The sequence below is a fragment of the Symphodus melops genome, assembly GCF_947650265.1.
Source record: "Symphodus melops genome assembly, chromosome: 6".
Classification (NCBI taxonomy): Eukaryota; Metazoa; Chordata; class Actinopteri; order Labriformes; family Labridae; genus Symphodus; species Symphodus melops.
In genome coordinates, this window is record NC_136696.1 from 21,667,017 (window position 1) to 21,688,846 (window position 21,830).

A 21,830-nucleotide genomic window follows, 5' to 3' on the forward strand; every position below is an offset into this window, starting at 1 on the left:
TCTGCAATGCTGACAAACATCCCAACCATGATAATTCACCTTTGCGATGTAGTATGTTTGTAGTCTGGCTTCAATGATTTAGTTAGGGTTTTCATTTTGTTCATTAAATTAGATGGGAAACTTACAGAAAGATCTCACATGGTGTACTGGGAATCAAGTCAGTCAATTCAAATGTGCTTAATTGGCGTGGAAGTAATGGAGTATAGTTCTGCCAAAGCACGCTGTGTAAAGTAATATATAAAAAATCATTCAGACTTTTAAGGACTCTCTCACTCATAAAAACACACTTATTCTTCTGCATGTATTGTGAGGATTCTACATGTCAGTGTGCACATTGTGACTCCCCAGAAGGAGATGATTCACAAAGAGGGGCTGAAACAAGAGTCTGGGTGGCCCAATTAAAAAAAACAACAACAAACATAAACAAAACAAAACAGAAAAATCAAGTTTGGGGCAGGAGTAGCAGTAAATTTAAACACTACAAATCTAATGACAGTGAAACAACATAACGCCAATAACTGCAAAACTACAAGTTGAAAAAGAGAACATAAAGGTCAGATTATGGCCTAATAAAAGGCTCACAATTAACTGCTACTTGAGACTTCATTATAAAAACAAAGACATCCCTTTCACCCACAACTTTCCTTCAAATGGATGTTCTGTCAGTGCAGCAGCCCTTCCAGCCATTCAGAGCGACCTGATCGCCAGCCTATATGGCAAATGAACATGTTGTGAGCTTGATGGATGTATGTTTCCTGAGAGCCGGCACTCAACATAAAACCATACATCACTTTTAATTGGCTGGGCTAGACAGGAACCTGTGACAATTAAAATGTAAAGTTTCTGCTGCAACGGCAAAGCCCCCACAATCCTGTTACCTGCAGTTCCATTAGTGGTTTACAAATAAACTAAGCATGTGCAAGCCTTTAAACATGTTAACTGTCTAGGGAGGACCTGGAAAGAAGTCTGGATGATAAAAACGAAAGAGAAAAAAAACAAAAACACAAAAATCAATAGCAGCTGTAAGTAAAAACAAAATAGTCTGATTCCCTGTATGTTTTAGTTTAAAAGTTTTCTTAAAACTTGAGAATCAGCTTGAAAAATCCTTAGAATAAACAAAGCCATGTTACTATGTGTTGAAGAAAGTGGTTTAAAGGGACCAGGGGAGACCGCAGAGCTGAATGCAGGTACTGTTCATGCATGGCCCTCTCTGAAGATGTGTTTACTCAACCAGTCACATGTCCAAATCTAAGCTGGAAAAAAAATGTCATATTACCGTTTTCCAGACAGATTAACCCTAAGATTCAGGTTAACAGCCCTCCAGCGCAGGAAATTCCTGTTTCACATGCTATGAAGCACTCTGTCGTGTATATGTTAGCCACAATATGAATTCTGATCTGTGCTATAACGACCTCCGTACACAGTACATAAAATGTAAGGGATATGGAATGAAATCAGTCATTTAGGCCTTATAGATGGAGTGGTGTTTGGCAACACGTCAGAAATTTACCAGTACCTTCCTATTTAAAATACCGAACCACACACACATTTATGGGACTTTTTAATGGGATGGCAATGGAAATATTTAAACATTGCACGGCCTGTTTAAAGTTGAAGCATAACCGTGAAAGTACATCCATCTTGTGGTGCAGAGAAAATAAGATTGCAGTGACATCTGGAGTGCTTGACAATAAACGATATTCCTGGAGCTTGTGAACAAAGTCTGATAGGGTGGATTTTCCATGCCCGCGTGCACCCGAAGTCTGTGTAAATAGAGGGAAAGGGCTGGTAGAGCTCTCTCTCAAGGCTTAGCTCTGCTTGCTCCGACCTTATAAGGAGGCCCGCTGATCAACAGAGCAGTCGCTGAGACATTTGATCCATGGAGACAAATGGAGAGCACTTGCAATGGACACAGTGGGCAGGCAGTCTGGGGGAGGGGTTTAACCATCTTAGACTATCAAGATATCCCTTGACATTTCCTATGGTGTTTCATGATTATAGTTGAAAAAAAAAGCATAAAGGTAGAAGTTGTAGTGATGATGACAGAATGTGCAGAATTATCTTACTTTCAACCATTTACTTAGCCCCTGCTCTTTTGATTTATATTTTACTAAATTTTTCCCCCCTCCTGAGGAGCTGGCCAGACTTCACCAAAAACAGCCAGTCATGCTCTCTCCCCTTCTCTCTTTCCTCACACACATTAATATTGCACTTAGTCACCTTATGCATAAAACTTTTGTTTTCTTGACTAGCTGTAGTCTACCTTGCCTATTGTTCAGTAATTTTTTTGTGTTGGGACTTGCTATCAGAAAAAAAAGGAATTCAAAAAATAAATAAACTAGTGTTCAAAAAAAGTTAAAAATAGAAAACAGAAAAAAGTGTAAATCAACAAAAACATGCGTTAATAAGAGTCATCAATGACTACATAAATTATCTTTCTTTCTCTCTCCCTGACAAAGAGGTTTATTCAAAGTTTAAATGACAATCTTTCTCAGCTGACTGTAACATGCAGGATCAGCTTTCTTTACCCCCCAGGCAACAGTTGCTGATTCATACTGAAGCCTGAGAGCGGCCTGGATGACAAGGTGCTGCCATTCACACCCCAACTCTGAGATGAAAGGCTTGAACATGATCATTCCAGAAGCTGCCGACAGCAGAACTGACTTCCAGGTCGGGACGGGTGAGGATCATCCACAGGGTCCAGACCTTTGAGGTTACAATCAGGAAAACAGCTGGTCCTGGGCTGTCCTCCCTCCTGTCTCTTATCATGCTTAGCAACTGCTGAGTCAAGCGGATACTCCTCTTACTGCCAACCACAATCCCAGACAGTTTACCGTTATCTCATGCTTACACCATCAATGGGAGCTTTGACAGTGTGGGATGATTGTAGGGTGACTGTGAAGGTGTACGTGAGGGATTTCTCTGCATGGACATCTGTTTGTGAGAAATCTTCAGGTTTCCCTGCAGGTGGTATTTTGTGGCCGTACGTTGAACCTAATAAGGTGACAGTAGGCAGTCTGACCATGTAGACCCATGCGGGGTCTCAGGTGGTACAATGTATTGGTCACAAAAAATAAAGTTAAATATGTTGTGTAGGAGTTGAGGGATGGAAAAGACCACCAATTGCACAGCAGTGAAGCAAAACATTACACATTAGTTCTGCTGGTCCACCGATCCACCTCACGATGGAGCAGCCAAGGATGACAGATTCAGCCCAGTGACCCCTTATCTGAGAGAGTGTGTTTTGATTGCTGATCACTCAGTGGAGCCCCTGCAGGTTCCACATCACGGACCCTTAAGGGGGTGAATACCTGTGATGCAGAAAGGCTGTTAAGACATGGTGTGAACTGAGTGACAGAGCTGTGGTGCAGCTGTGTGGCGGGCAGGTCTGGGATTCAGAGGCAGGTGTGACTACCAGACCACCTAGAGTCCTAGCTGGGAGAGCAAACACTGCTTAACATGCCCTGTCCAGCCCCTCATAAACAACGCAGGTGTACCCAGACATAGCACTCATCTCCAAGTCATGTGAGCGTGGCTCTTGTTTGTTTCTCTTCATCTTTGTTTATCTCTATTTCACCTTCAATAACGATCCTGAACGTTGTCTCCATTTTACAATTTGTTGGTAATTGCCTTTTTGTCCAGTGTTAACAATCGTTCAACATAAAGAGGCTGTCATCATTATCACACAAAGCATTTATCATGCTCAAGTTGCACGGAGGGGAGTGTTTTAAATGGTGTAATAATAGGGAGAGCGACTGGAGTTGTTTCAGACTAAATGTTGTGAAAATTGAAAGGTATGCACGTATTGTCAATTCGTGGCTTTAAACATCACATTTTTTTCATTCATTCTGTTGATAAAAATGTAATTCCAGCTGTATTACATGCCCCGTAAAACACCTTTTCTGTAGTAGATTTCTGGGACACAGCATTGGACAGTACGCAATTTGGAATGCAATGAAATAACAGCAGACAATGACTGGTTCTGCCTTGTTATGACAAAGTCATTTGATGTTTCTTTACACCAGTGTAAAGCCTTGTTCTGCCCTGAAGTCATGATTCACACCACAAGAGGCCCCTCAGTAAACAGAGGGAGCAGACGCACCGCTCAAGGGCTCCTCATTCATCTCTCCATCCCAAGGACACTGACAGCTGGCCTCCGTGACGGGACAAAGAGTCCAAGAGGAGCTCCAGCAGAGAGACGCTGGCTAAGGGCCCTTCTCCCTGCAGAATGAGACCCTCTCTCTGAAGGGGTTAAAGTCTTAATCCTCCTCTATTCTCTATGGCATAAGGATTAGTCAGACAAAGTTAATATGCACACCTTCAGGTTAGGGACCAGAGGACGATCCCTGCTTTCGAGCTGGTAAGCCTGTTAACTGTTTCCCTGTCCTCAGTGGCTGCAGCAAATATAGAGGCCATTCTGACCAGAGGGTGACCACCTCTGATTCAAAGCCCCTTTTTATAGAAAGACCAGATTGTTTGACCTGTCCCTCTGCTCTTTATGCGTATGCATTTTGTCACCACTTAACCCCTGAGTCGGGTCATGATTGAGATAGAATTTGCATTAATTCAGCATGAAAATATCACAAGAGTTATGTAAACAAAAGCATAAATAGAACAATTTCACAGCTCAAACTCCTGACCCTCAAAAGAGGGTTTTGTTTGCTGCTACTCAGCGGTATATAAATATTCAATGGCCTGTTAGCCACGGCTGCTGCTAATCCTCAGCAGAAGTCGCTGCCAAGTTGGAACATATTTGGGGGCAGCTGGATAATAAATCATATGAACTCAAAGACAATAATAAAGCCGAGAGCTTGCTGTTTGTGACTTTTGTGTTGGAGTGATGATGGTTGTGACAGTGGGCTCGTGAGAGGAGACAAAACCCAACAAAAGCTTCAGGATTTATATGACTGACCAAGCTCTGAAGCATGCAAGATAAAGGAAGAGCAACACTCATGGTGCAATGAAGAGTTTACTGAATAGTCGGTTTTATTTCTACAATCTTCCAAGTTCAATCATTTGTTAAACATCACTGTTTTGCACGAGTTAATTCCAGATTTGTACCGATTATTCATGCCCCAAAAACTGATTTGAATTTGACACCAATGATGTCAAGACCATTTTTGGCAGTAGATTTACTCACTTCTGCTCATTATAAAGTCAGTGGTTCGTGCTCTACCCTGTGATTTACTGGAGCAGCTATCAGTGCCACATTGTCTATAGAAATGTAACAGAAATACATACCATCTCCTGACAGTTAAGTGTTACTCATTAGTGTAAAATGTTGGGATTGACTTTAAATGTTACCAATTTAAAATCCAAAACTTTCATCAGAAAGCTGGAAAATCCATAGCATGCTTTAACGCGAAAAAGGAAAATTGCGTGCTGACTCCTCTTTTACTTTTGCTTTTTACAGTACAGTAATTCACTCAAACTGTTTATTGGCTGAAGCAAGTGGATACTGGTATGTTTCCTAAGTGAAAACAGGTGTCCAGTTCTGCGGCTGGTATGGAGACATACACTGTCTACAGTATGTCAGTATTTATACATGTGGTGCATTTCTCATTCATATTCTTTTAGTGTTTCATGATGATTCTGTCGAGCTTGTATCATGGGAGACATCAAAAATTGTGTTTACATAGGCAAATTTAGTTTATGGGACAAAGATAAACACATATTCCACAGAAAAACACTGTGGTGACACTCAGAGCATTGTGACATATTTGTGTGACATTCAAAGTCATAAATTGGCGCCTGTGCTCACACCACCGCTGTCAGTCATATTGGATGGCAAGTGAGTGAGCGACTGTCTGCTGCGGCACAGACTTCCACAATAACATGTTTACAGTGTGGAAAGGAAAATCTATTGTGCCTTTTCCCTAATAAGATGCCAAAAGGATGTAAAAAGATCTAGAATTGTTAACTCTTTTTACATAGTGAGATTTTTAGAGAATTTAAATGTTGTTTTAGACAAAACCCAACAAAAGCTTCAGGCTTTATATGACTAAACAAGCTCCGAAGCATACACGATAAAAGAAGAGCAACAATCATGGTACAATGAAGGGTTTATTATAGACTGAACAGTCGGATTTAGTTCTACAATCATCAAAGTTCAATAATTTGTAAGACAGTTATGTTTTTTGAGTGTTTGCATGTGTAAATTCCAGATTTGTACCGACTCGTCATGCTCCAAAACTGATTTGAATTTGAGACCAAAGATGTCAAGATTGACCACTCTTGCATGAGATTTACTCACTTCGGCTAAAGTCAGTGGTTTGTGTGATTTACTGATAAAGATATCAGTGCCACATTGTCGATACAACTGTAAAATATATATTTTTTTAATCTCCCTACAGTTAAGAGTTACTCATTGGTGTAAAATGTTGGGATTAAGCTTTAAATTTGACCAATTTAAAATCCAAAGTGTCAAAAGAAAGCTGGAAAATATTTAACGCTAAAAAGGAAAATTGCGCGCTGACTCCTCTCTTACTTTTTATGCCTCTATCTCATAGCTCCATACCATCCCTCCTCCAGGTATCAGTGGAATCTATGGAATGGCTAAATAGCTTGTTGGAGTTCTTTTGAGATTGCTTTGATCCACCAGTAATCCCACTCAGATAAGGTGAGTCAGGCCATATCACAGGGGATGTGAAGAATATTCCATTCATTCTGTCAATGAGTTTCTGCTGATCAAGATATCTATCATCATGGCCAACAGGACCAACATGGATCAAGCCCAGAACTTGTTTGCTCATTAGGCCATGCAAATTCCAGTGCTCCGTCTGCACAACACAGTATATCAATAAAGAACGTGAACCTTGGGAGAGCAGCTTTAATCCACAGTGAAACCAGAGCGGCTTCTGTCATCAAGGCTTGTTTATTACAGAAGGGATTAAAGTTTTGCTAGGTTAAGATCAACTTTGATCATGACCGCTGGCTCCTGGATTGCACAAAGACTTGAGCATAAGCCAGGGCAACAATTACCAGCCGACAGAGGGTCATTAGATAGAGGACTGCTGCCCATGTTCCAGACAACCCCCCTACCCTAACCCTGACCGACAAAGACCCTTGATAGCATCAAACCCACCTCCTCCCCTCAAGAGTCAAGAGCTTGGCCACAATTACGCCAAGCAATGATGCTTAATGCTTAGCATAACTCTGCCAAACTCCACTAAGATCCAGCTTTCCACACAACTGGAGAAGAGAGGAGTGGCCCAACAGGAAGTGTCCAGGGTGGGCCAAAGTGGGAGACTGGGAGCCTTTGGGTGATGGGGTCCATGGAGAGCTGCTCGAATCTGGTTCTAATGTGATGCTATCGCTGCACAGTGCCCTTGCTTGGTCCTTTTAGTTCTAATTTTTAAACCACAGGAGACAGTCAACTAAGATAGATGCTGGATGGTGTTATTTTATATATATACATTTTATTTCTTTTCATTTTTACTGTACTTTTATATTAAGTTACACTTTGATATGATGTTCATCCCTTTGAGACCCCAAAACTTTCTTAAAAAAAACTTTATTTGTTGATGTTTTTCTGAATGGCAAAAGGCGTAATATTTTATTCCATCAACATACTCTGTTTGATGACAGAGTTTAAATTGTAGAGGTGTTGTTGAATTCAATTTAATTTAAAAGAAAGTCTATTATGTAATGTTTAGGTTTAAAGATCATGTCAAAATGTTGTTCATTTATGGATATTTGACATGCGTGATGCTAAACTACATTGTTGCAACATACCAACAGTACACTCTAAGCAATTGCTGTTAATCTACATACAATTTTCAACACTACCATTTTATATTAGTTTTCATTATCAAAATACCCAACACCATCAACTTCTAAATGGAGAGTCATTTGAGGAACAGCAGTTTCAAGAGAAGGACAAACAACATGGAGGACATGTGCTACACATCAACAAGACCTGCTTCATCAACATGTATCGGCTTTCAATACAATTATTAGACGGTTAGTCTTATTGAGATCTTATTTTATTTTTGATCTAATTTATATTGCAGAGGATGTTTGATACAAACAGATCCAAACAGATTACGTTAAAATGAATACAGCCGAATCAGAGGACCAAAACTTGTTAACCTGGTAATTTATCACAAAGAGGTCGAGGCAGAGGGAGGGAAACATACAGGCCTAGCCCTACAACACTTTAACATCTGGCCTGCTGCTGGATTTATATATACCAAACTTAAGTGAAGTAATCAGAATTATGTGGGAAGACAGGATGGCTTAAAGTAAAATTTCCAACATGTATCCATACAGGGAAATATGTATAATATATAATCGTATTTGCTGCACTATTAGTGCACACAAACCTTTACAGTTTGTGTAAACAGCTTTTAAAATTAAGAAGACCTTCATACAGCGATACCAAACAATGAATTAACTAGATGAAAAGCTTGTACATCTTATTATAATAATGTAATGATCATATGGCTCTGGGATTTAACAATATCGTTAAATAGGTACAGCATAAACATTATCATCTTGTTTATTGCAATATTGTTTTTATTGAATCTTTGTGTATTGTGAGGATAAGTACATTATGTAAAGAACGTCGTAGTGATGGTTTTTGGTGCTCTGTAAACGAAGCTAATGGGTAAAAGATAAAGTAAAACAAATAAAAACACAACATGAAACAGTTGCACAAAGTTAAAAGGCCTGTTGGAAAAGATTGTGTCACAATTGTTGAATATTTTCTCGGTTTCCTTTAAAGGAGTGAGGAAGTTTCTGGTAAAGAACACGTTGTAAGGTGACAGGTATTTCTTTAACTAACTTAGAGTTTTACTAAATTTGTTTTACTAAATTTGTATGAGGAAAAAACAAGTTTTATTTACTCTAAACATGTAAGAGGCAGCTCCGACCCTTGCTGGGAAAAGTAATAAAAGAAAATTCTGCTTATAGTTTACTCTCTGGATGTTTCCAGTCATAATGTGTGTGTGACAGTTTAAAATAAGAGCATGAAATCAACAGGCTGACCTTTGACACACCTGGTCCATTCTGCCCACTTGACCCCGGTCATGAGCTAGGATTACTGCAACGAATGTCTGCAAAGTGAGAGCAGGGTCGATGTACCTGAAAACAGGGAAGTGAAAAGGATCACAGGCCAAGCTCATGATTAAGGGCCTGATAACGTTTGACTTTTATTAGAGAGCTGTGTGTTAAGTCAGTGTTAAACAGGCTCTCTTTTAATTCAATGCCTCTTAATCTTAGAACTGAAGGGAAACTCTGTTATTCTCTAATGTTTTGGGACAATTTGGAAAAACAGAGGGCTGGATTTTAAACCACCACCAGCTGTATTGAGTTTAAGACACTCTGCCAACTCTGTTTGCTAATCAAGCAGCTTACAGAGCATTCTTCTTCTATTAAATATGCCTGTGTATGATATGTTTTCCCCCATAAATCTTTGAGTTGTTCCAACAAAGTACAAACTAAGCAGAGTTTGTCTGCGGTGACATAATCAACAACACTCCCTTTGGGGCTGATTCTGCCACAAAATGATCCAGTGTTTTTTACTCAATCTGGGGTTATTGCTCTCAGCTGGTCGAGCACAATTGATCCCCACACTAAGCACTTACTATATTCTGTACAGCAAGCGAACCCCCCTGTGTTTTGTTTAACTGAGAAGACTTTGAGATGAATGGCAAGGAAATGTAAATAATAGCCGATTTGTACTTGGGTCTCCCACAGAAGCCACAAAAGCTGACATTTTGGCAGAATTAGAAGTAAATAGAAACATTTTTCCCCAGTTGTTTATCGACAACTGTTTGTAGTGTCTCAAACAGACAGAACTTGAGAATGTTATCAGCTGTCTCTTATAAAGGGTCGATCTTCAAGGCTCAGAATTGAAGCCCATGCAGCAAAATGCAGTTCCTCCGTGAAAGTTATAATGTAGCTTAAAGTTATACATTACGGGCCCCGGATATCCTAGTGTTGATATCACAAACCCCATGTACAAAGGCTGTATAGTCCTCAAGGTGGGTGGACTAGGTTTGAGTCCAATCCTCAGTACTACTGCCAAATATCATTTCCCACTCTTTTATTATTTTACTGCTATGTTAGTGGAAACTAGCCTCTGCCTGGATTATTAGGTTGTTCAGTATTTAGCATACACATGACAAAAATCCATTGTGACAAGAAGATGGGTTGTTTTAAATTACCCAGTATGTGTTGTTCTTACTCTATTAGCTTCTTCAGTCTGATAAACAACTCTGGTCTTCAATGTCCATAAATACAAATGTTATTCTTTCAGAAACACGTAAAACTTCTCATGAAATGAGTTAATCATAGCTGTGAACTGTTTAGCATTGACAACATGGCATTTACCATCCCCTGGCTTCTCTCCAGCTCCACCCTTTTGTCCAATTTTCCTTACCTATTCTTGCAAGTTGTATTATAATGAAAGTCTATCACTGTGATATGCATCTGTTAAATGTGATTCACAAAAAGGCTGCCAACTAATCAATGGATGATGTCACAGTGACTTTATCCATTCGTTAAAGAAACAGTGGTACTAACACGCTAATAATTAATAGACAGTGGGAAAGAATAAATGATAATTAAATTAAAATAATATAGTTGTGTCCTTTTTATGCTACCTGTACTGTATACTGCAAATTAAACTAAATCAACCAAGTTGTTGCAAGTAAACCACTGGGTTTCTGACTGGAAAATAGATCACACTTTGAATACCACAGCTCACACAGGGTGGTCAGCAAAAAAATTTGACACATTTTCAAAACCCCATCTGCTCATCTGTGAAACTTAATATCCATTTGTATCACTGCCTTCCACACTAAAGCTCAAAACTCGTCCGTAGGCACCACACTAAGAGAACTTAAGTCATAGTGAGTGCAGAGGAATCATAATAGCTTGCATTGTAGTATCAGACAACATTTTCCAAGCTTTTCTAAACATGCCAAATTTGATTGCATTTGTAGTATCCATAGAGCTGCAAAGTCTTTGAGAATGTCCAAAGAAAAACATCAATTTACTTTCAATTGCTCCAGGCTGATTCTGAACCATAAGCAATATTTTGTCAAGGCTTTTGGGAGAGTTATCATAAACACAGTATGCTGAGAGTTTATAAGACCTTGGCTATCCTCCGATTATACTTGAACTCTCTTTTACCTGTAGCTGCTAAGCTTTGGCATCCACAGCAGACAGAGAAAGAGGTCATATGAAACACATTGCTGTCCTTTATTTCATTATTATTCCAGATCACAGAGGGATTTCATTCATTTTCTGTCATTTATTAGTTTTGACTATAGATGGCAGGTGAAGTCTACATCAAGAATTTAATTTCACACTTACGTGACCTCATGTTATGTGATCTGAACCTGAAATCTACTCCAAAATAAACGGAGGGTCGTCTGGGAAGTGTCTGCAGCTACATAAAAATAACTTTCCTTCTTAAACACTGTTATATTCTTGGCTAAAAATGTGAGTGTTGTTCCAGCAATACTTCTAGAAAATGCTCTTTTAAACAAGGGATTTTACTTTCACTCTTTCTCTCCGTCTCCATCTATCCCTTTCTTTTGGCAGACGTGCAAAGTAAAAGAGAAGCGTATCATTAGATCAGCAATGGTTCCATGGCCTCGGCCCTCATGGCATGTTCAGGCTTCATGGTTAGACCTCGCTCTTATCAGAGACAACCCTGCATTCCTCCATAAGGCAGATGGAGTCTCGTTTTTAACTCTCAGTCGACAAGAGTTAATATTGTGCCCACTATCTCTGTGATTTGTAGGTTACAACACACTTTGACATTTTCCCATTTACCTCTGCCCCCTCTGGCACAACTCAAGGCTGAAGTGTGTCAAGGAAAACTTGGGTTTTCATGTTTGCACCACCCTCTCTGTTAAAATAATAGACTGTATTAGCTGTCACTTCAAGGGACACAAAGGGTCGATTTCTTTGGCTTTCATGACAGTTTATTCTCATGCCAAACCAGACTAGTTCACAGAAAGAAAAGATGTTTTGGTACCAGTGTATAGGAAAGCTGCCAGCTTGAGGAAAAACTGTTTTTTTTAATATAGGCCTTGTTTGTGAGTTTAGGACAAGCAAGATGCGAGCCGGTGGACACTCACCCTCCTTTCTTACCCCGTATTTGAGCACTCTCAGCCGGCTGAGCAGGATTATTAGTTGCTGTAGTCATTTCTCTGTTAACACTAATTAGCCAATTTACCTCAAGATGCTTCTTCAAATTAGATGTGGAGTCTCTCAATACTACAAGCTGCTTCGTTGACGGTACAAAAAGCTGGCACTGCGCTGCGATGTTGCGGCCTTCTTGACCAGGTTTGTAGGTAAAATGCTCTCTGAATTTCTAGGCCTCCTCCTCCTCCTCCTCCTCCTCTAAGCCATTGTTATTTGTTTGTGTGGAAAGTGCTCTCGTGCATTGACTTGTGTGTAGTGCCGTACGCAATCCCTACAGGCAATCTTTTTTTTTTGGAGAAAGTAACTGGATTCAGAATACACCAATTTAAACTGTAACTATACTGGAATACAGTTTCTCTTATTTTGATTTTTAACTTTATTGATTTTACTTCCCAACTCTGCATGTGGACACACGGTCTTCTCAACCTGATTTCTGTTCTTTAACTGCTTAAAACGTAATTATGAGTACTGGCTTCTTGTCTGTCTACCAAATTATCCATGTCATGTGTTCTCTGGTTTCTTTGAATATGTTGATTTTGTGTGTGAACTGAAATCTATGCCTGCCCATGATGAACATTTTTGACTGAAATGTTATTGTTGACTGACACTAATGAACAAAGTTATATTTCTTATAAATGGCTGATGAATGAGTTATAATTTGTGTCTGATTAGAAATCTAAATCTGACAACGGTGTATGTTCACAGAGACTTTCCTTGGGGGATCAATTTAATTAGAGCAAAGTAAATCTAATCATTCTTTGGGTTCAAGTTCGTTAAGTCTGTTTATACCGCATCAGATCATTCAGGCAGTTAATAAATGTATTTTGAGAGGTAATGGGAACTCATACAGCTCCTTTTTCTGTTTGGCACAGGGAACAACATACTCCTCTTACACAGCCAACTAGTCCTTCTGTTTTATTCTAAACCACAAAACCACACAGAAGCCTCAGTATCCAATGAATGTGGGCAAGGTTGATGCTATAGCCTGATTACGATCCATGAATTGAGGAGCACGAGGATTAAAAGAACCTGATGGATGGACGTCTTCCTGCATTAAATTAAACCCCCTCTATTTCTCTCTTTGTATGAATAAACAGTCATAGCTGCAGGGGCAGGGCACCATACCGGGCGCTCTAAGCTGTTTCAGCTACATGATAGTGTTGCAGCTGAATAGAGAGGATTTCTGCTCACCATCTTTTTTTAGAAACATCTGGGACTAAGATAAATAAATCTCTGGTCCACAATGATAAGAAAAAGTCTACAGGAGGCCTGCTGACGGCCTAGCCTCTTTGTGGGTTTAGTGATGAGAAGAGCATTAGAATATCTAATATTAATAGCCTGATCAGCATTTCTGAAATACAAGTAGAATTTCTTATTTGTGTTCACATTTTGGCAAAAAATAAATGAAGGAAATTCAACTGTGATTGAATTTTTCAATGTGTTAGTTTTGATGAGAACTTCACAGTTCTCATGAAGAAAGGATATTTTTTCTTAATTTCCATACAGTTAAAAAAAAAAAAGTAAAAAGATACTCTTGAACACTAGAGCATTTATATATACATCATGTCTGATTAAAGGTCCTGTGAGGAGTATTTAGGGGCTAATTAAATGGAGGGATATTAACACCGTTGTCTTTATGTGAGCTTCAAAGGCAAACAAGACCATCTATGACCAGACTGGTTTCACATTGGATGACTTATGATTGATTTTTCATCAGAAAATCATACTCACATTTACAGCACAAGATTAGCCAAGAGATAAGATGAACCGCTTTGTCCACAGGAGGTGACAAAAATTCCCAAGTCAAATTTTGTTTTTTGTTTTCAAAAAACAAAATGCCAAGACAGCCTGGCTGTCTTTCAGGGGTGAGATTTGTCAGCGTTGGATGATGTTGAACCTGATACAGGCTAATCTTTGTAACAGCTCCATCCTCTTCATCCTCACATTAAAGACAACGGCTCAGCACTTCAAAGCATGGGGAGGAGTACAATCACTTTCACAATTACTGGCTTCCTTTTGGCTTATCCTCTTTGCTGAGGAATTTCTTGTATGTAAATAACTGTTTATATGGATTTGATGTGTCAGACCACACCCTAGTATCAAACTGTCTTTTGTCGTAGCCTAAATAGTTCCCATTATTATCATGACATCAAGGAACATCAGTGCTCCATCGCAGACTGTCAGATTCAACTGACAGACATGACCGACAGCTTTATCTTTGGACGAGAGACGTTTTTTTGATCTCTTGATCTTTTCTCACATATGAACCCACATCAAAAGGCTTGGAAGACAGAGAAGAATAAGGCATCCTGTCTCAGTGTGAGCTAATCCAAGCCAGGAGGAAGGAGTGGATTGAAGACTGACGGATGGGCTGATTTACAGACACAGCTCGTGGCATTGCCAGACACGGATACTGCAAAGTCTGTACTTCTTTTAGACTCTTTGTTTGAGATGCTTGTCAGAGTGCTTCGTTACAGCCACTTTAATGTTTGTCTTATGCCCAGAGTGTGCTTTTTTAAAATCTATCAACATCCAAAGCTCCAATGAATATTGATTCTGCATATTTGGAGACCTGAACTATCTTTATGTTTATGCTGCATCATAAATTAAACATCCCAATTATATAGTTAAGTTAAGATTTAACTATTAAAGCAAAGAGGATTTTTGTTTCCTACAGTACACATCGACAAAATGCTCTCAGCTAAGTTCACAGATATATGAGACCTGTGCCTGGAGTAAATTGCTAGCTAACATCGACACTTAAAAAGATAAAACATGTGTATCCCAGAGCTTGAGCTGTGTTGGAGGATTTATAGTTGAACTTGGAACAGTATACGCCATACCTGCTTCCAGTCTGTATGCTACATTAAACTTGGCTAAGCTAAGCTAATTGCTCCTGGTTCCAGACATGGTACAGATGAAACATAAATGTAATATTATCACTGATCTCATCCATCATGGAGCAAGTATAGGTATTTAGGCTTATTTACCCAAACGTCAATCTTTTGATTTGAAGGATTTTGTTCTTTACATTGCATCTAAGGCCAAAAACAATTCATTTTGTTCATTTGCTGGAAGTTTCTGACATGCAAAAACACAGCTTTCCTAATGTCTACTTGATGAATGCTTAGACTGAGTCAATGCAAGTTTGAACAGATTTCAAGGGCAGAATAAAGACACAAAGATGTTATGGGGGAACATTAGACTTACTCTAAGTGCTCAACTTTAAAAACAATATTTTATCAAGCCTCCTACAGACAAGAACAGGCACCATCTAACTGCCCTCCTTTATAAACTCCTCTACTCATTAGTCCACAGGTGTTTACAATCAAGCCACCTGGTGGGACTCATTACACTTGGTATAAACCCTTCAAACTGCTCAGTAGTTTGCTTATCATTAGCTGCTACGTCTGTAAAGAAAGGAGACAGTTAAAACAAGATTGAACTTCAAGAAGCAAAAAAAAAAAAAAAAAGTCATAGCCTACTTTTAATCACTTTTAAATAAAAAAGCGTGGGCATTTGATGCTCCGCTATTTATCAAAATGACTTGTATTATATTCTTACTTTTACTATCATAATATCAATACAGTGATATATTGTCAGGTCTGCCTGCAGAAATGGGCCACTATTTTACTAAAGCAACAATAAATAAAATGTGTGTTTTTGTTGCTTTAAGAGGTAATGGTGTGTGTTTTGGTGTAAATTAAATGTGGCCATTCTTGTTCAAAATAAAGATGGACCATCCTTTTTGTGTTTGTGACAGGGCCCCAGATAGTTTCCGTTGTGTGGTCTTCAGAATCAGAATCAGAATCATTTTGGTTTTTTTTACACTGAGGTGAGGAATTCGTCTCAGTGTATTAGTGTGAAAGAAAAAAACACATAACTGACAAATGAATGAAAGTTGATTAAGCTGAAGATGAAGTCTGGATAACAGACTAAGAAGATGGAACGATTATGTCACACATCTTTGAAAGAAGCTAAAGTATTAAATATGACGAGAGGTGAAACTCTAAGTTGTCATCAATGAATAAATTCATGCATTACTTTACTTTTTTAGAAGTTTTCATTCATCAGTTAATCAGACATCGTTATGTATCATAACATGATAGAATTTTACAAAGAAACAGCATCGTGAAATTTTCAAAATCTGTAGTTTTATTGTTATCCTTTATATTTTGTATATATTTTTAAAATCGTTCTTCTTATAGCTGATACCATGGCTCAGAAAGAAACATTTTTTTCGTTTTTTCTCTATGTTGAGCACATGTTGAAAAATTAACAATGAAGATGACTTTGAAGGCCTCTGAGCAGAAGAATGGCTTGCATTATTACATTCTTGTTTGTCAGCATTGCGAGCTCATGAGAAAACAAAAGAGAAGGCCCTGGAACAAGTGCAATGTTTCATCTGTGGAAGATTAACTGTTCATTGCTCCTAAAAGTAAAGTTCAGACCACAGGAAAACCTTCAGGCATATACACATGGCGTAATCTGTGTTGCAATCTCAGAAAACAAGTGTTTGCTCATTCTCTCCAGCTGTTAAACAAATTCAGTTTTGACTTAATTTCCAGGGTTGGCTTTGAAGGGTTTAGAATCGTGTTTTTATTGTTTCTGTCTAACCTTACAGCTGCATTAACATAATAGAGAGTTTATGGAGAGCTGTCCAGAGTTTATGGTCAGCCACAAAATGTCTCACTTTAAACCCTCCTCAGTTTTCATTGGCGGCTTACACACCAGAGAACAGATGCCCTGCAGCCTGTTTAAAAAAAATTGAAAAAAGTGGAACAGAAACAATCCTTCTCATTTGTTTAGACTTGAACTCCAGCGGGCTGATGGGAGGTAAATTTTGAGGTCATTGGTGTAAGAGTGATTCCCCTGCATGCTTTCCCTCTTTGCATGTGCACATCAAAGGCTCTCAGAATCAGCAGATAGCCGGTCAATGCGGTGAGCGAAAACAGCTGGGCCCGAGCAAAACAAAGATGATATAAGTCACTTCCTCCTCGATGGCGGCAGCACTAGAGTAGTCAACAATGATAAGCCCCAGCCTATATTGTTTTTGAAGCAATGTGTGTCGCCCCCACCTTCCACTACACTCAGCTCCACCAAAACCAGACAATTTAGAGACTTGTGTAATGCAAAAGAAAATCAAATCGGTGATCTCTTGAACCCTGTCAGAGTAAAATGTCTGGCTTTTGTCTCTTTGGCCATTTTAGGGAAGTAGTGGGAGTGACTCTAACTAGCAGGGACTGTGATCTGTGAAAGCATTCAAACATGCCTTCATGTCACTGAGGGAGACTGGGAAAAGTAGATCATAGCCATTCAGGATGTGATTAGACATAAAAATGATGTACATGTGAGAAGATTCCTTGCTTGTGTTAAAACTCTGACAAATTGCTTCCCTTGATACAGATATGGAGATCTTATTTCACATCAGGCATCTTGATTATCTCCCAAAACATCCTCATACATTTCCTGAAACAAATTAGACTGTGTAAAGCTTTCGGTATCTCCAATCTACAGATTCAACAAAAGACTCAACATCAAAATCAAGATGCTTCTCAGATGACTTAAACATGAGTTAAACAGGATAAGGCTGCCGTGAGTGCAGGCCGAACATATGGACAGAAAATCTTTTTTAAAAAGGAGGAAATTTTCCTGGACTTTAGCCAAGGAGGAGGTAAACAGTTTCACGGGATGCACAATTTCCCATTGGATTTAGCTGACAGCGCTCCAGGCCAGAATGACACAGGGTCAGCGAGGATCCAACTGCAGAGGATTCCAGGAATAAAGGCTTTTATTTCTTTTAGTCTTGGTAGCACTCGTGCGATTTATTTTTTAAATGTCAGCATCTCTTCATATCTTAAGACATATTGACCAGGATTCAAAAAGAGCAAACTCGTTATCCATTAGTATTGAATCCAAACAAATTGCAAGGTTAATGGGATAGAGCAGGATTATGCAAATGAAAGAACTAATATGGCTATTGTGCACAAGCTGTTTGCTGATGAGATTAACTTTAGTGTTGAATAGTGAGTCTGGTAAAGCTCTTACATTATGCTAAAATAGGATGTTTTCAAATTAACCTTTGTTTGAACCTACAGCCTCTCATTTAGAAATACATTCGTGTCAGAGTTACACTTGGCAAAATGGTTTGAAGATAAAGAAGTCTGTCTACAACCAGAGTTTTTACGCATAGGGAGGTCTTCAGAAAGCTGAGATTTCAAAGTGTCACAGTAAAATATATTTGATCAAAATGGTTTTGATGATGTAGTTGGTGGTAGTAGGCCAATATATTTTGGCTGGTTAGGTAGCCAACTACTTGTTAGCCAATCTTGGACTGCGTTATAGAGCTATAGAGTCTCTTTTTTATAGCATCTAATGTAAGCTGCAGTTATTTGATTGAGCCAAAAAAGCATCAAGGATTTTCTATGTGCTGACATATTAAGATTTGAGAGTCTCATTTAACCCTTTATAGGGTAATAATTGAAATACTTTGAAATTCAAAAATTCAACCTCAGGGTGTTATTGGGGGACATAACAAAACTTTATTTCTGTTTTAAAAACATTTTGAAAATGTTTAATTTAATTTTGAAAAATAAACATTGTGAAAGTTACCATATTTGGTTCAAATGCCACAATAGCAGGATCAATGAGATAGGGCGATCTCTTCTGATTGGCTGAGTGAGGATCATATGCTTCTTGACCTTACTGAGGCGCAAAAGGGTGGCCATATGTAATGTACCGAAATTATCAAAAATATTCACTTGCCCTATAAAGTGTTAAGGCTCACCTTCTGACCCATCATTGAAACCACCATGTCCAAGTGTTCTTCCTCAGAAAACCCTAGAAACTTCAACGTATGGTTGATGCATCAAGCCCCCATGTTGGATTCTAACTCGGGCTACTCCGAGTTCCTCCGATTTTCTGACTCATGAATACAACTTCAAGGGGCCTTCCAGTTCACACTTCCAACTTAGAACTCAGAATTTCCCAATTTCCCAGTTCAACAGGAACACAGCAATAGCCTCCGACACCACCCACAAACATTTCAGTATATACAGTACAGTCACCTATCCTGAAGCCACAGATACAGAGAAAAACGACATTAAAGAAATTAATGTGCTACAGTAAATCATGATCAGTTGGTAGCTGGTAAGTTCCAGGTTTGCATGACGACAATAATCTTGTGATGACCCTGCCACGAGGCGAAGTTGTCTGTTGAGTGTGTTTCAAGAAGTGTATCCTGGCTGGAGGCTCAGGATGAGTTGCACCTGGGTCTTCTAAAGACCTCTCCAATGAGTCAGTTCTCTGGCTTGCTGGCTCTGACTCTGGTTCAGACTCTGAGGCTGCAATTTCAAAGGCGGGCCTGGGAATGATTGGTTCTTTTGGTTTTGTTGAACACATGCTTAAACATACTCTTTACTACTGACAACACATTATATGGACTTGTTTTGAAATCGCCAGCTTGTCTTGTCTCCATGCTTTGTTGCAATCTTTCAGTCGGGTTGTGTCATTTTAAACCTCTCTTTGCTGTCCACATGGCAGTTTTAGTACTGCATATTTCTGAAGCCAGCTTAAATGTCATTTTACCATTCTACTCATTTTGTACATAAATATAGTAGTTTAAACTATGCAAATGCTTCTCTCAGTCATGACTCTACAATGAGTGAGAAGCATGTGTCTATCAGTCTGTTCTCTTGTTGGAGCTGTGTTTATAAGAACAGGATGGCCGGCTCCTCCCCTTGCATACAAAAGCTGTTTTGGTGGCTTTTTAGATGTCAGATTAGCATTGTTAGACAACAGTCAATCCGTGTCAATTAAATAAATTGCAATGTGAAGCGACAAGCAAAATAAAGCGTGCTGACCCACAGTTGTGGACTGCAGCCCTTTTGTGACGCTGTTTATACACTTGGGGAGCAAGAATATCCAAAACTTCAGAGTAGAAAAAAATGACATTATCTTTGTCTTTGGACTCTCCAGCTCCCTGCGAGGTTCAATTTTGGCACTATTAAGGCAGTATGAAAGTAAACAGACCAAATGTATACGTCAAGCCACAAAACATGTATTTATTGTCTTAGCTTCCTGTGGTCTAGAAAGCTCCTGCTCCAGCACAGAGCATTTGCCCTGAGTGAGATCACAGTCCCCGATTTTATTGACTTTAGAAAGCAGGAGGGGCCGCCTGGGCTAGCAACCCCCCCCCCCCCCCCCCCATCCCCCTGGAGCCACAGAGTCACAGCCACGGTTGGTGAAGGTGTGAGTCAAGAATCTCAGAGCCAGGCTGTTACGCCACCATCTGGGCCGCTGAATTAAACATCAGCTCGGCAGACGGGCTCCCTGCCTGAAAGCTTGAGGGGCTGGGTTCTGAAGCCAATTAACCCTGGCCAGCTCTATTCAGACCTTAGTTTGTAGCCAATTAAGAGGGCATATTACAGAAGGGGATCAAAAGGGAAGAAGAATCATTAGATTTGGCAAACAGAATGCCAAGGATGCCATTTAATAATAACTGGGTACAGTTGAGCAAACAACAATATTTGCTACAGCAATTATTATCTGTGATAATAATTACTGAGCTCTCTTTGTTAAAGTATCAGGTACTGAACATGGAAAAATCTTTCTGACATCAGACACTTTAAGTCACATTATGTCACTGTGTCATCAGAAACCACAGCTCAGTTCCTCTTCTCATGAGGAAATACTTCTGCAGATTTGACAAGGACAGGAGGCACAGTTAAGTCGTGGGTTGTTTTGCACAATAAAAAGGTTAAGACAATCATCTCATTGAAGAAGCCTTATTTATTTCACTTTTGAGATATAATCTTTATTTCCTTCGATTTTGATGGTTTAAGCAGAGATTCATGCAAGAGCCGATTTTTTTCAAACTTTACTCTCAATGGGAAAAACATGTGTGGGTCAACAAGATGCAGACAGTGGGTCTAAACTTTCTCACAGAGTAGCTCTGGGCATCTCTGAATATGTTTGGGGTGTATTTGCATAATATGCAGGATGTAAATAATAAAGAGAGTAATATGCCTTTTATTGTTAGGACTCTAGCATGCTGGATATCAAATGAATTACTTGATGTGAAGGTTAAAATACTGACTTTAAGCCGTAAGTGAGCCAAGTATTCACATTGATATCAATGAACATGATAAGACATTTACTCTTAGAGGGAGAATAGATTTATATGAAAATGGATACAATTTCACATTTCTTAAGAGATGAGGAGTTTCTGGAACAGAATAAATGTAATATTGATGCCTCTGTGACCGACAAGAGCCAAGAAACCATCAGGGAAAAGACAACCATTAGTAGTTACTTTCAATGCCTGGCAAAACTGCCAGAAGGTCAATGCCATACAATATACACACCATGAAGTGCTTTCTGTTTGCATTGTCTGAATGAATTCAAGGTCAGTGAGTCTTTTTCTATCCTTAAAAGGAAGACGATTGGCACTGTAAAAATATAGCACATTTTCACCAGAACGGATCTGCTCCTGTTTCAATTCCTGTTTCATGATCAGTGTTTACCTGATTATAAAACACATTGAAATCAGATTGCAGAGGTAAACAAAGAGGTCCAACTTCTTACAAATCAAGCTGAAACAATTGAGGGTCATCATAATCCAAAATGTCCATTGACATATGTGTCTCCTGAAAAGCAAATTCCTTTTT

At 39.2% G+C, this 21,830-nt stretch overlaps 1 protein-coding gene across 4 annotated transcripts in view; it reads right to left on the bottom strand.

The window, feature by feature from the left end:
- Nucleotides 1-21,830, bottom strand: part of prickle1a (prickle homolog 1a) — a 78,629-nt gene that overhangs the window by 46,618 nt on the left and 10,181 nt on the right. The window contains exon 3 of one of the 4 annotated variants that reach the window (XM_079346853.1): nt 8,989-9,084. The exons of the other annotated variants lie outside the window; for them this stretch is intronic. The gene's annotated coding sequence lies outside the window, so the exon portion shown is untranslated. The remainder of the gene's footprint in view (nt 1-8,988; nt 9,085-21,830) is intronic. 4 annotated transcript variants of the gene reach the window in all.